At 40.1% G+C, this 11,788-nt stretch overlaps 1 protein-coding gene across 4 annotated transcripts in view; it reads left to right on the top strand.

The window, feature by feature from the left end:
• The first annotated feature begins 3,935 nt into the window (after positions 1-3,935).
• cnr1 (cannabinoid receptor 1) overlaps positions 3,936-11,788 on the top strand; it is a 31,627-nt gene continuing 23,774 nt past the window's right edge. Inside the window, exons 1-2 of one of the 4 annotated variants that reach the window (XM_063040365.1) lie at positions 3,936-4,053; positions 4,631-4,761. The gene's annotated coding sequence lies outside the window, so the exon portion shown is untranslated. Of the gene's footprint in view, positions 4,054-4,260; positions 4,352-4,413; positions 4,762-11,788 lie in introns of those variants that run through there. The other 3 variants (XM_063040364.1, XM_063040363.1, XM_063040366.1) reach the window with 3 other exon arrangements.

Raw genomic sequence — 11,788 nt, 5'->3', positions numbered from 1 at the left:
CATCAGTGTGAATTCTGTTTAACCAGAGCCACCATGGACATGAACTTCAACGCAAGATAACTTCAAGAAAAAATGCGGGGAGCAGCACCAGCCTATCATGTTATCTTTTAAAATCTCACCATAAAATTGACTTCAATCATAAGGAATTTTGTAACACTCTCAAACCTAAATTCAATTGGCCCCCAAAAAATAGAATCATCATTTTACATTTGTTTCATGACAGTGCACAAGCCATGATCCTAACTGATGTATCTGCAACAGAAGCAACCTCAATGAAGAACTGTGTCAAGCAAGACTGAGTCAATGTCCCAATATCTTTCTCAATATTTCATGCACTTCACATCCAAAAAACTCTCTGTGAGAATGGAATTAAACTTCAGAACAAAGGTAAATTGTTCTACCTATGGCAACTAGGCTCCAGAACAAGGTCTCCAAACCTCATCAAGCAAGCTGCAGTAGACAGACAAAGCTCGCTTAAATAAAACAATCTCTGGTTAAATGCAAATTTCTTAAATTATGAACAATCCAAAGAGTTCAGATCTCCAGACATAAAGCTAAATAACTGAAGTAGTCATTTACTGCCACAAGGTACTTGGTGAATTATATTAAAGTCATTGAAATTCACAGGTAGACACTGAGCACTGCAAAACTCCAAAATTATGAAGACAATATTAATTTCAGGATGTTACAATTTTTCTCAAACCTCTAGTGTTAATGTTTCAGTCATCAGTATAATTGAATTCAACTATTCACTGTCTATTAATATGCATACTCTCCAGAGCAGTTAGTGTCAGCCGTTGAGCATGACTTAATTAATTTCTGGGCAGAGATATTGACACAGTAACAGAGAATCTATCCGAGACAGGCATCTCCTTTGCCATGTATAATTGTGCAGCTCGTTACATGCATTGATCCTCTTGCCACATGGTACATTTCTCTTCTCGCTGGTTGCCTTCAATCTTCTGATCATATTTCCTGGATATCTCTGAGTCATACTAAACTATTGAACATTAATCATGCTTGCGTTATTCATTTCATCGTGATACAGTATATGCTATATGCAATCTTTAGGATCAACTTTAATCTAGTGTTAATTTTGCTTGCTTTTTCCTCATTAATTGATCTAAATCAATTTACGCTGCAAATTATAAACATTCTCTGTCGTTATTCCTCCTTCTGCTTTGCTGTACTTTTAGTTTAACTTGCAATTCATTTTACCAACCAGATAAGCTACTCGCAAATGCGTCGGTATTTTAGCACCATCAGTATAATTCACCATTCCACTACAATCATTTCTGAAATTCAATCTCCTGAAATTCAAACCCCACTCCACCTCCTCCCACATCTTATAACTAGTCTCATGTCTTCCGCTGGATTCATTGTGCTTTCACTGTCATTAGCAGCGTTTCAATCTGTGGAATAAGTCTGTGCTTTTTTAAAAAAATGTTGCTAATACATTTGTTTGCTACCAGTCCCACAGAATTCCATTAGGACTCAATGATTCATAACTATAGTAAGTGCCTGGGCAATTTTAGCTCCACTCCTTATACGTCTCAAATATGCTCCATCTAGCCGAGAAGACATGCTAAGCCTGTTTGTTCATCCTTTCAACTTATCAAGGATGCCTGTCACAAAATTTCAGTGTCTTCTGGAATATTCATGTATAAAAATATTCAATAATATGCCATCATTTCATTCTTCTGGGAATTCTTTTAGGAATTATTAAGTTAATGCTCTGATTTCGGTCCCTCTGAAGTCTCGCAGCTGTTTTACACTTTTAAGAGTTTTACCTTTGCTCTGCCAGTTATTAAAGACATTGATGCAGCAAACAAAATTGTTTCACTTTTGCACTGTAGATTTTATTTTGCTGTTCACTCGTATGTTATTTTTTGCTGGCTTCCGCAATCTCAGAAATTCCTTTCAGGATTATATTCCCGTTCAATGATAATGATTTTTCTTCCACTTTACATGCTAATTTATTTGAAGAGGTTGTTTTTGTTTGGGATTCAGCTTCATACTCTGTTGAGCTTTTTTTTCACTTCTATGGTAGTTTTCAAACGTTTCCACAGCCTGGAAAAGTATGACGCTATAGATATGTATCAAGCAATGGGAATAAGTATATCGGAAAGTATGTTCAGACTCTAGTTTACTGGGATGAGGGAGCAGTGTCCAGGTTAAAGAGCTAATTTGCGATCTGACTACTCGTGGTTTCGTGGTTATCATCAAAGACGTTTTAATCTATAATAGTGCTGCTCCCTATAAATTGAGACCTTTGGGACAACGTTACAGCTGAAAATATTTTGACCTTTAGTACAATTATAGTCAGGGTTTAACTCGTCATCTGGGCGTTTGACATTAAATAGATCCAGTACTTTTTTGAATAATATCATAACCCAAACAACGTGAACGTTCATCTTATGGCAGGCATTCGAGATATATAAACTCTGCAAATGTCACGATTCAAGTCGCCACAATCAGCCCAACGCAATCGGTGTGTTCAAATGCCCCTAGGTTCAATTTGTTTTAAATGGGATCGACACTTCTCCTTGGCTTCTTCAGTAAACATGGTTTAATTTGTGTTTGCCTCTTTGTGCTAAATTCGCCCACTACAAATTACGCCTAAGGTTTCCACGGGTCGAACTGCAATTTAGCAAAAACTGAAATCGGGAATGCTGATATTTATGTGGAATCGATTTCGATGTTCATTCGTACTTTCGGGTGACACGAGCGAGGCGTGAATTCCCAGCCGTAGTCAAACAGTGTTGGACAGGAGACAATGGGAGGGTTCGGGGGCCGCAGTGACAGCCCAGTCCCTGCGCACTCGGGCAGCGCTGACACCGCTTTCCTACTTCCTGGATGAGCTGCAAAAGTACCCTTCCTTCATATTCTCCGCGGTGCTACGGGATGTCCTGGTGTGATAAACCAGCCTCTGGGGTATTGCTGAGAGGCAGCCGGAGGTGGGGAGGAGTGGGGGTGGGGACTGAGTCATCAAGCAAAACTTAGCCAGAGCTATCTGTCTTATCACTGGAGCTGCTGCCGATCGATTAATTTTCACAGGAAATAACTGGAGAGAAAGAGAATAGGACTTCGAGGTCTAAGAATTGTTGGACGCAAATAAACTGTGTGTGTGTGTGTGTGTGTGTGTGTGTGTGTCTGTGTGTGGGGCGTGCAACGCTCACAATGAGTCCTCCCAACCTGTTAAACGAAACCAGCTTTAATAATGTGACCGGTCCATAATTCCTAAAGGCCAAAGGGCAGCTTTACCTTGAAGAATAAAGCAAAACGGAAAATGCTGAGAATACTCAGCAGGTCGGGGAAAGGAGTTAATGTTTCATGCCGGCGACCTTTGAAATGTGGCTGGGTGGGGGTGGTTTGGCAGGAATTCAAAGCAGAATGGTAACGACTGGGGTTCTGGCGCACCCCGGGGAGAAGAGGGTCTTTTTAAATGGAAGGGCGATGGTCTGGCAAACATTGGGCAATGGTCTCTAGGTGTGAGTGTGTATTGCATTGTCTACTGATGGCCATGGAATATAGATCATTATTAATAGCTGGAGGTTGCACCCGTTAAACAGCGGTCGCTTTCTATTAAGTCCTGACAGCGAGTGCTTTCATCTATGAGGCTCGATTCAGACAACAAACGGAACATTGGCCGGAGATCATCTGACAATGAAAACTCGCCAGTGCTGTCTGCCGTACAATTCCCTGACAGGTCTTTACACTTGGCTGTTTACCTCATCTTCTCGGGTCTTACTACTCTAAGCATCATGTGGTTTCTCGTGTCGTTGTCTTGAGAAAACTTGGACCTGGGTGCACTTACGTGCGCAAAACAACCCGCTTTGGTCAGGTGAAACTGCCGCCGCGGAAGCTGAACAGTAAACGATGAAGAGGGGGAATTAGGTCTGATCTGATATTGCCATCCATCCTAACCATGGTCCCTCGGAGACGGCCATGGTCTCTCTGCTGACATTCTCTCCTGGTGCTCCCCAAGAAGCCTTAACTTAAAGATTACTATTGAGAATAACAGTCAAACGATGTTTGAATCAGCCTTTTTAGGTACATGTAAAAATTAAAATAAAAAATTGCTTCAGACCACTCCAAAGAAATATAGGGATTTTTCGAGGATGTTAGAAAACACAGGGAAAATGTATTTGTGAAAACGAGACCTCGGGTTTATTGCTTGGCCGGAATAACTGATCTGTTTTGCATGTGTGTGAAATATGCGCATGTGTCCTGTCTTCCCCCTTACCCCCTTTTCTAAAAGCGAAGTCGATTTCACTCTTCACTTTCACGGAGCACCCGGCGCGGTCGAGCCTGCGAGAATCTCCTTGACAGGGTGTCAACACGTGATAAGGTGACAAGAGCTTCATAAATGTGCTGGCAGAAGTGAAAGGGGTTGAAAGAGAGAGGGAGGGACAGAGAGGGAGCCGAGAGCGAGAGAGAATCGCAAAGAAAGCGCAGGTCGGGAGGGGGAGCGGTGTGAGTTCCCGAGAGAGCAAAGCGAGATGTGCAAGTGGGGGACGGAGTGATCTCGGTACTGGCCCCACCTCACAGAGTAAATGGAAATCAAATCGACCGAGCGCTCTCTGGGAGGCAGCAGCGAATTAATGCAATCTCCAATTCCTTTCACTAGAGAAATCTCTTGAAGAGGAGGGGAAAGGGACAGAACAGAAAGTGCTTGAGAGCCGAATCTATCCAGCCTAACAAAAGAGACCCCGAGCTCAAAACGCGACCCGAATTGCTCTCCCGAGGTGTAAATTCAGGGTAAGTTAATATTTATATAATTAGATGATAATAAGTTTCTACCGCCTCAAGCTCGCGATTTTGCCAAGATGTTTCAACTCGTTAGGATGCAGTTAAATGCGTTGATGTTTTATAATGATTACAATTGAAGTTAAATTGGTGACAAACTTGATTTGATTTAAACTGCGGTGGGTTTTTTTTGTAAACAAGTAGCATTTTCAATTGAACGTTGTCATCTGAAAAATGCAGCTAATTCCCAAAACCCCAGGCGCAGTAAAAACGGGAGAGCTCCGTAATTTCTGAACGGACCATACATTTCTCCTGCACTGGATCTCCGGCATGTTGTCTTTTGTGGCTGATGGTTCCCCTCGGAGGGGCAGGTGCGAAGAATGTATCTACCTTTTTTTTCTTGTCTCCATTACTTTGGACGTTGATAATAAACAGTTATTTTGGTGCACACTTAAGCTGATTTAGTGGATTAGTATCTCGTTATTGTGATCATAAACAGTGAATTTTGATCCCGTTAAAAACAACTCCCGTCCCTTAATGTAAAAGTAATTTGAAAGCAAACCCCAATAAATGCACCTATATAATGCAAAAAAAGCAGAGGAGAAACTTCAGATGGAAGGAAGAAGAATACTGTACGTACAAAGTTCATGTTATTAACTTTTAATATAAACACAATGGCTTGAGTTATATTTTAAGAAGTATCAGCCAGGATAGGGAGTCTGAATAGCTCCCAGTGTGCCCTGTTGAATGTAAGATTCATTTTTGTTTACAAAAAATATTGTGCATATTGTTAAGTGAAACCCAAAAAATTGACGGCTCAAGGAGAATCATTTCGCGCACGTAACAATGTCCCACATAATGCGCTCCGTCACTTCAGGTAATTCAGTAGTCTGTATCCAAATGTTTCATGTCTCCAAAACAATCAATCATCACATGATCTGGTTTTTTCAATGATCAGCCAGGCACGGAATGAGTGGGCGAGACGCCTATCATCCTTAATAACACCAGAGATTGGATAAAATTTCAACAACAAAAAAACATTTACATCGGATGCCTGACAGCAATTAAAACTAATTGATCTGCGTGTGCTATCTCTCTGTACAACAATTCTTGTTTTAACAATATAATTATATTCGTTCCTTTAAAAAAAATCCCGTCAGTTTGCGATTCGTCGGGCGTCTGACTGAGCTCTAGTGGACTGATTCTGTATTATCACGGTTTAGTTCTAGGTTGCATTGAGTGTCGGGACGTGGCGTGGAAGTTCGTAAATTGATAAATCTGAACTGATAACACACATCAACCAGTACGAAGGTGTGATTTGGAAGAAAGGTAGCTTCCACCACTGGCAATTCGACTCATCTCGCAAAACATCCCAATATGCTTATGGGTTTGCCTGTAAATGTGCGCGTATGTGTAAAGAGACTAATATTTATTTAATGAGAATGATCATACCAAGCCAAATCGTATCGAAGGTCGCCTCTGTGAAATCCGGAACAACCCGCGCCTCTACAAAGCCTTTGTTAATATTATATAGATGACTATGTTTTTCGCTAATTAATAATAAAAAAAATTGAAAGGCAAAGGAGATCCCTAGTTTAATAGCTGAGAGTGAAAAATTAGCCTAGAGAAAAACGAACTTCCAAAAATTGGGCTTGACATCAGTTGGATAATGCAGATCACAGTACTGGGGAATACGTTGAGTTACTTGAGGTTGGTGTAATTTAGAGTAGACTATTTCATCAAATACTCACATGAACAATGAAGCCTAGCTCTCTCTTTTCCAATAGCACCTTCAGTAACAATAGTTTTCTTGAGCAATATTCCTAAATGGCTGAGAAACATTACCATACCTCTTGTTCTATCTCTTATATTACACTGAAATTCTCCACATCTATTAACTAAAGTGTACCCTTTCTCTTAAGTTATTTGAAAGAGCATGCATGACTAAAGCAACACCTGAAACCATCCTGTTTATATTATTTCAGTGCTCTCCACCACAAGTGGTTTTAGCATAGCAAATGTCACTTCCATCATAGATGTCGTTTGTCTGGCAACACAAAGCAAAGCTGAAAGGTACATTACACTGTATTGCCTTTAGTCGATGAGCAGTGACTCAAGTTCAGTGTGGCAAATACCTGGAGAGGTTGATGCCCACAATACTTCTTAATCATGGATTGTTTGTGCTCATCTCAAATCCAGATGCAGCTCCAGTCTTTTCCTCCTCTTCACTGTCTGCCAACTCCTCAAACTGCTGTGACAGAATTAAGTACCTCCCTACCAATCCACCCCACCCTCTGTTCCATTATCCATACCCGTGTTTCATACCTGTCTTCAGGCATTGTTAATTTAATGTGACTGTTAACTTCATTAGTTAGTGAATACTGCATGTTCTCATCTCTATTTGCTTCTATTAATCTTGCTGCATCAGACTAGTCCATCATTTATTTTGCCCTTGCTAAATGTTTGCTTATAAGTCTCCAATTTATTCCACCCTGCCTTTTGTTCTATCCTTTGAGCTTCTAGTTACACAGCAGTTCCAGATGGAGACGACTTGTGATGCTTTACTGCATTGAAGTTGCTACTTAAATGCAAGTTCTTTTATTCTGAAGCATCATTTCAATTAACTGAAACTTTTTCACTCCTTTTCATGAACTTAATATTGTAAGGTGTTCCCCATTTCAACTGTTGCACAAACGATGCCATATTTTAAAATATTAAATCAAGTTCTGCTGATATTTTCCTCTTCATTTACGCATTTTACCTCCACTATTTCCACTCACTTCAATAATTATCCTCCCTTGTTAATTACAGCTTATTCTGACATTCATGATTTTTCTGAACAGAACCACATCCTCCTTGCAACATGCTAGTCCCCATTCTAAATTTCCTTAACCCCCCTCCTCTAATATCTCCCTGCTTGCCTCTCTCATCTACACATTAGACACTTTATTAGGTATTTCCTGTTCCACTGAGTGTACATTTGTGGTCTTCTGCTGCTGTAGCCCATCAGCTTCAAGATTCAGCACTTCAGTGCTGTAACGCCTGGTTAAATTGAGTTACTGCCACCTTCCTGTCAGCTTGAACCAGTCTGGTCATTCTCCTCTGACCTCTCCCATTAGCAAGGCATTTTTGCCCACAGAACTGCCACTCACTGTATTTTTTTTTTGTTTCTCTCACCATTGTTTGTAAACTCTAGAGTCTGTTGTGTGTGAAAATCCCAGGAGATCAGCAGTTTCTGGAATACTCAAACCATCCGGTCTGGCACTAACAATCATCCCATGGTCAAAGTCACTTAGATCGCATTTCTTCCCCATTCCAATGTTTGGTCTGTACAACAAATGAACCTCTTGACCATGTCTGTATGCTTTTCTCCACTGAGTTGCTGCCACATGATTGGATGATTAGATATTTGCATTAATGATCAAGTGTACAGATGTAACTATAAAGTGACCACTCAGTGTACGTAAACTAACACTTTTGATCAGACAATTCGAACTTTATCCAAACCAGAAAATGCTAGAAAAACTCAGCCGAACTCAGCTCCAGCATCTGCAGCTTTTCAAATTTTATTTCAATCTTTTTACTGTTACAGACTCAGCAACAACTTGCAATGATATTAATATTGCTTTAATATTGAGCAGAAGTTAAAGAATTAGAAAAGAACCAAGTCATTGCTAGACAAGCATCGATTAGAAGCGAGTGAGTGCATGGCTGCTGATGGGCAGATTGGAAGGTGGGAAAAACAGCTTCAGATAAGCTTATGTTTAAGGAGTTTACAATGGGAAGTGATGTTGGCAATTCTGTTTCCTGTCATTTCATTTTGTTCTCTCCCTTAAACAGTCCTCCAACCCCTCATATATTCATTATATGCTGTGTAAAAAATTCTTCCCCTACCACTAACATCCTGTGGGTTGGTACCTGACATGCCACTTCAATCCACATTGATTTACTCCATTCAAATGTTCACTCCACTGTTAAAATTTCCTCAAATCCCACTTCCCCATGCTTGTAACCTTGCAATTGAACCTGCTTCCCTATCCAAATTCACCCGCCACTCCAAATTGCACCTGAAATACAGGAATACCTTCAAGTTGCCATCTCAGGTCTTCGCCTATTTCACCCTCCATTCAGACTGCTGAATCAAGACACTGAGGTATTCTCAGACTGTCTGGGACTGGAATTAAAGCCACTTGTAGTTTCTAGTTAAGACCCTTCAGTTTACATTGATGCCTCCTCTTTCCATCCTGTTGTGGGTTCCCTTCCCTTACTGCAAACATATTGATGAGATTCATGAAGTCCACATCTCATTACCATAATACTGCTCCAAACCTTCTTCACTTTACCATGGAGAAATAAGATGCTGGAAACTGAAAGAACAAATAATTTGTTGGGTCAGCCAGAATCTGTGGGAGGAATGGAAATGTTGGTGTTTCTGGCTGAAATAACAACAATTCCTTTCCTCCCACAGATGGTGCTCAAACTGGTGTGTTCCTGCAGCTTATCATTTGTGGCTTCACTTTATCTCCTCTGTCCCTGCTCTGACATAAATTTGCATGCTTTTTTCTATTTTCAATCTTCTGTTACACATACCAGACTCTTCCTTTAATTGCAATTATTCAGTTAGTTACGATCTGGCTTCTGCTGTTTCCAGGTTTCTCCTCATTTCCCTTTAATGTCTTTGCATTTTGTCATTCCACCTCCCTCAACTACAGATACTGTTGGCGTAGGCAGCTCAACTGTTGTTTCTCCTCTGTCCTTTGGCTAATCACTTCAGATGAACAGGAATGTTCAGTTCTATATCCTTATTAGATTCTTCATTGACGTTTTCCAGAAGTATATGGGTAATGATGTTACTCACCAGTATAATATTGCTTTTCTGATTGACCCAAAGATTACTGTCAACATTTTTAATCTGCTTTTTTAAAATCAATCCCTATATTACTTTCCACACTATCCATGTTAATTCCTACATTGAAGCCATTGTCATATATAAGTCTTCATCACAACAAGACCTGACTTTTCCAATATCCTCCTTCACATAGTTAGTTGATTCAATATGTACGGCATCTATATTGATTCACACTGAATTCCATACACTTCTTGCCTCAGACCTCTCCAGTCTTCGGGCACCTTCATGGTGAAGGATATCATTTTGAAAGCTCTCAATCATTACTTTGTTACGCTGCTGAACCCTCCCATCATGTCCCCCTTCTTTCCCTACTCGACTCCATCAACCAACACCAGTCTCACTCTTCTAGACTTTTCTTGTAAGGACCTTCTGATCTGCTAAATAGATTGTGAGTATGGATCATTCTGCTTTGCCCCTTCTTTAGTTACTCTGATCTTACCCCTGAAATCTCTTTTCAGATCAATTTGCTTTTGTCAGAGCCTTGTTTAAAAGCCTTTCCTAGATGCTTCACTAAGCTTTTGCTTCAGTTCCCCATCTGGATCTCACCCCTCTTTCCATACCCAATACTGGGAAACCACCAAGTCTATTTTGTTTCTTATTGAGAACATTTTGGAATATTTTCCACGAGTTTTGAGCATGGAGTCAAACAACACAGAAGGGGGCCTTTCAGCTTATTATGTCTGAAAGGCTATGTGAAGTAATTATCCTGTTAATTCCACTTCGGCGCTTGTTCCCCAGCCATGCAAATGTTTCCTCATTAAATATTTATTCAATTCTGTTTCAAAAGTTACTGTTGCATATGTCTTCATAGGTCATGTGTACTTGACCATAGCAACCTGCTACATTGAAAGAAAACATCTTTATCCCCATCAATACATTATTTTGCTAATGATACTAAATCTGTGACCTCTGGTTACTAACCCATAAAGCAGGTTCTCCATCTAAATCATTCATAATATTAAACTACATTTATATTAAATTTCTGCTTCTCTGCAGATAAACCCAGTACTTTAATCTCATCACAATTGGAAGTCCCTCATCCATGGTTTAATTATATTTAATCTGCTGCATATTATTTCCAAAACATTGACTCCTTTCCCAGGGTTTGTTGCCTTAAATTGTTGGCAGCATTCTAACAGATGCTACCAGTGACTGTATAGAGGTATTAGTCCCCATCAACATTTTCGTTTCTGATGAATTTCCCAGATTATCTGGATATTAGACTTGCAACAAACTTGGAGGGATTCTGTGGGTCAGGCAGAATCTGTGGAAGGAATTGAGCAGTCAATATTTTGGGTCAAGACCATGTATGCAGATTCAACCCAAAATGTCAACTATCCATTTTCCTCCACCGATGTTGCCTGACCTGTTGAATTCCTCCAGCAGTTTGTTGTCTATTCCTCCGGATGCCAGTAATGTGCCTCCTTTATTATTTTAACATTGGGTACCAAATGTCAGAAGCTACGGCTATCAGATATCATACCTATGGAGAAATTTGTCACAAAGTACAAAAGTAGGTTCTATTGAATTTTGAAAGTGAAAGTAGATTTGGTGTTACTATGATCAAAACTGGATAAATTTATAGGCAATATATTCTCCAGAGGTCTTCAACTCTCTGTGCATCTATATCACCAATATAGATACACATAATAAATGAAAGATGCTTCTTTTCAAGTCTGGGCAAAATTGGAAACTCATTTGAGAAGTAATTTTGTTTTACATAAACAGAAGTGATTCTGCAGATGCTGGTTCTGTGGAAGAGTCTCGGCCTGAAATGATGACTGTTCATTCATTTTCATAGATGCTGCCTGATCTGTAGAGTTCTTCCAGTGTTTTGTGTGTATTTTTAATATTTCCTACAGTAAAGCTACCATTGCACGCTGAAGGATCTATTACATTGTCTTTGCGCCCCTTTGTGGTGTCCCATTCAATGCCTGATCACTTTGGCCCTCTGCCCTCTCATGGACCTTTCCCTCTTGTCTTTGCTCCCCAATTCCTTTTCCTGCTATTGCTCTTGCTGCTGCTTTTCCAGTTTTCTCAGTTCTGAAACATGAACTGTGGTTCATTCTCCACAGCATGAGCTGCTGAGAATTTCCAATACCTTCTGTGCCATATCAACACCAGTTTGCT

The sequence above is a fragment of the Mobula hypostoma genome, chromosome 2 (assembly GCF_963921235.1).
Source record: "Mobula hypostoma chromosome 2, sMobHyp1.1, whole genome shotgun sequence".
Lineage (NCBI taxonomy): Eukaryota > Metazoa > Chordata > Chondrichthyes > Myliobatiformes > Myliobatidae > Mobula > Mobula hypostoma.
Note: the sequence above shows the minus strand (reverse complement) of the source record. Positions and strands in the feature narration are given on the sequence as shown.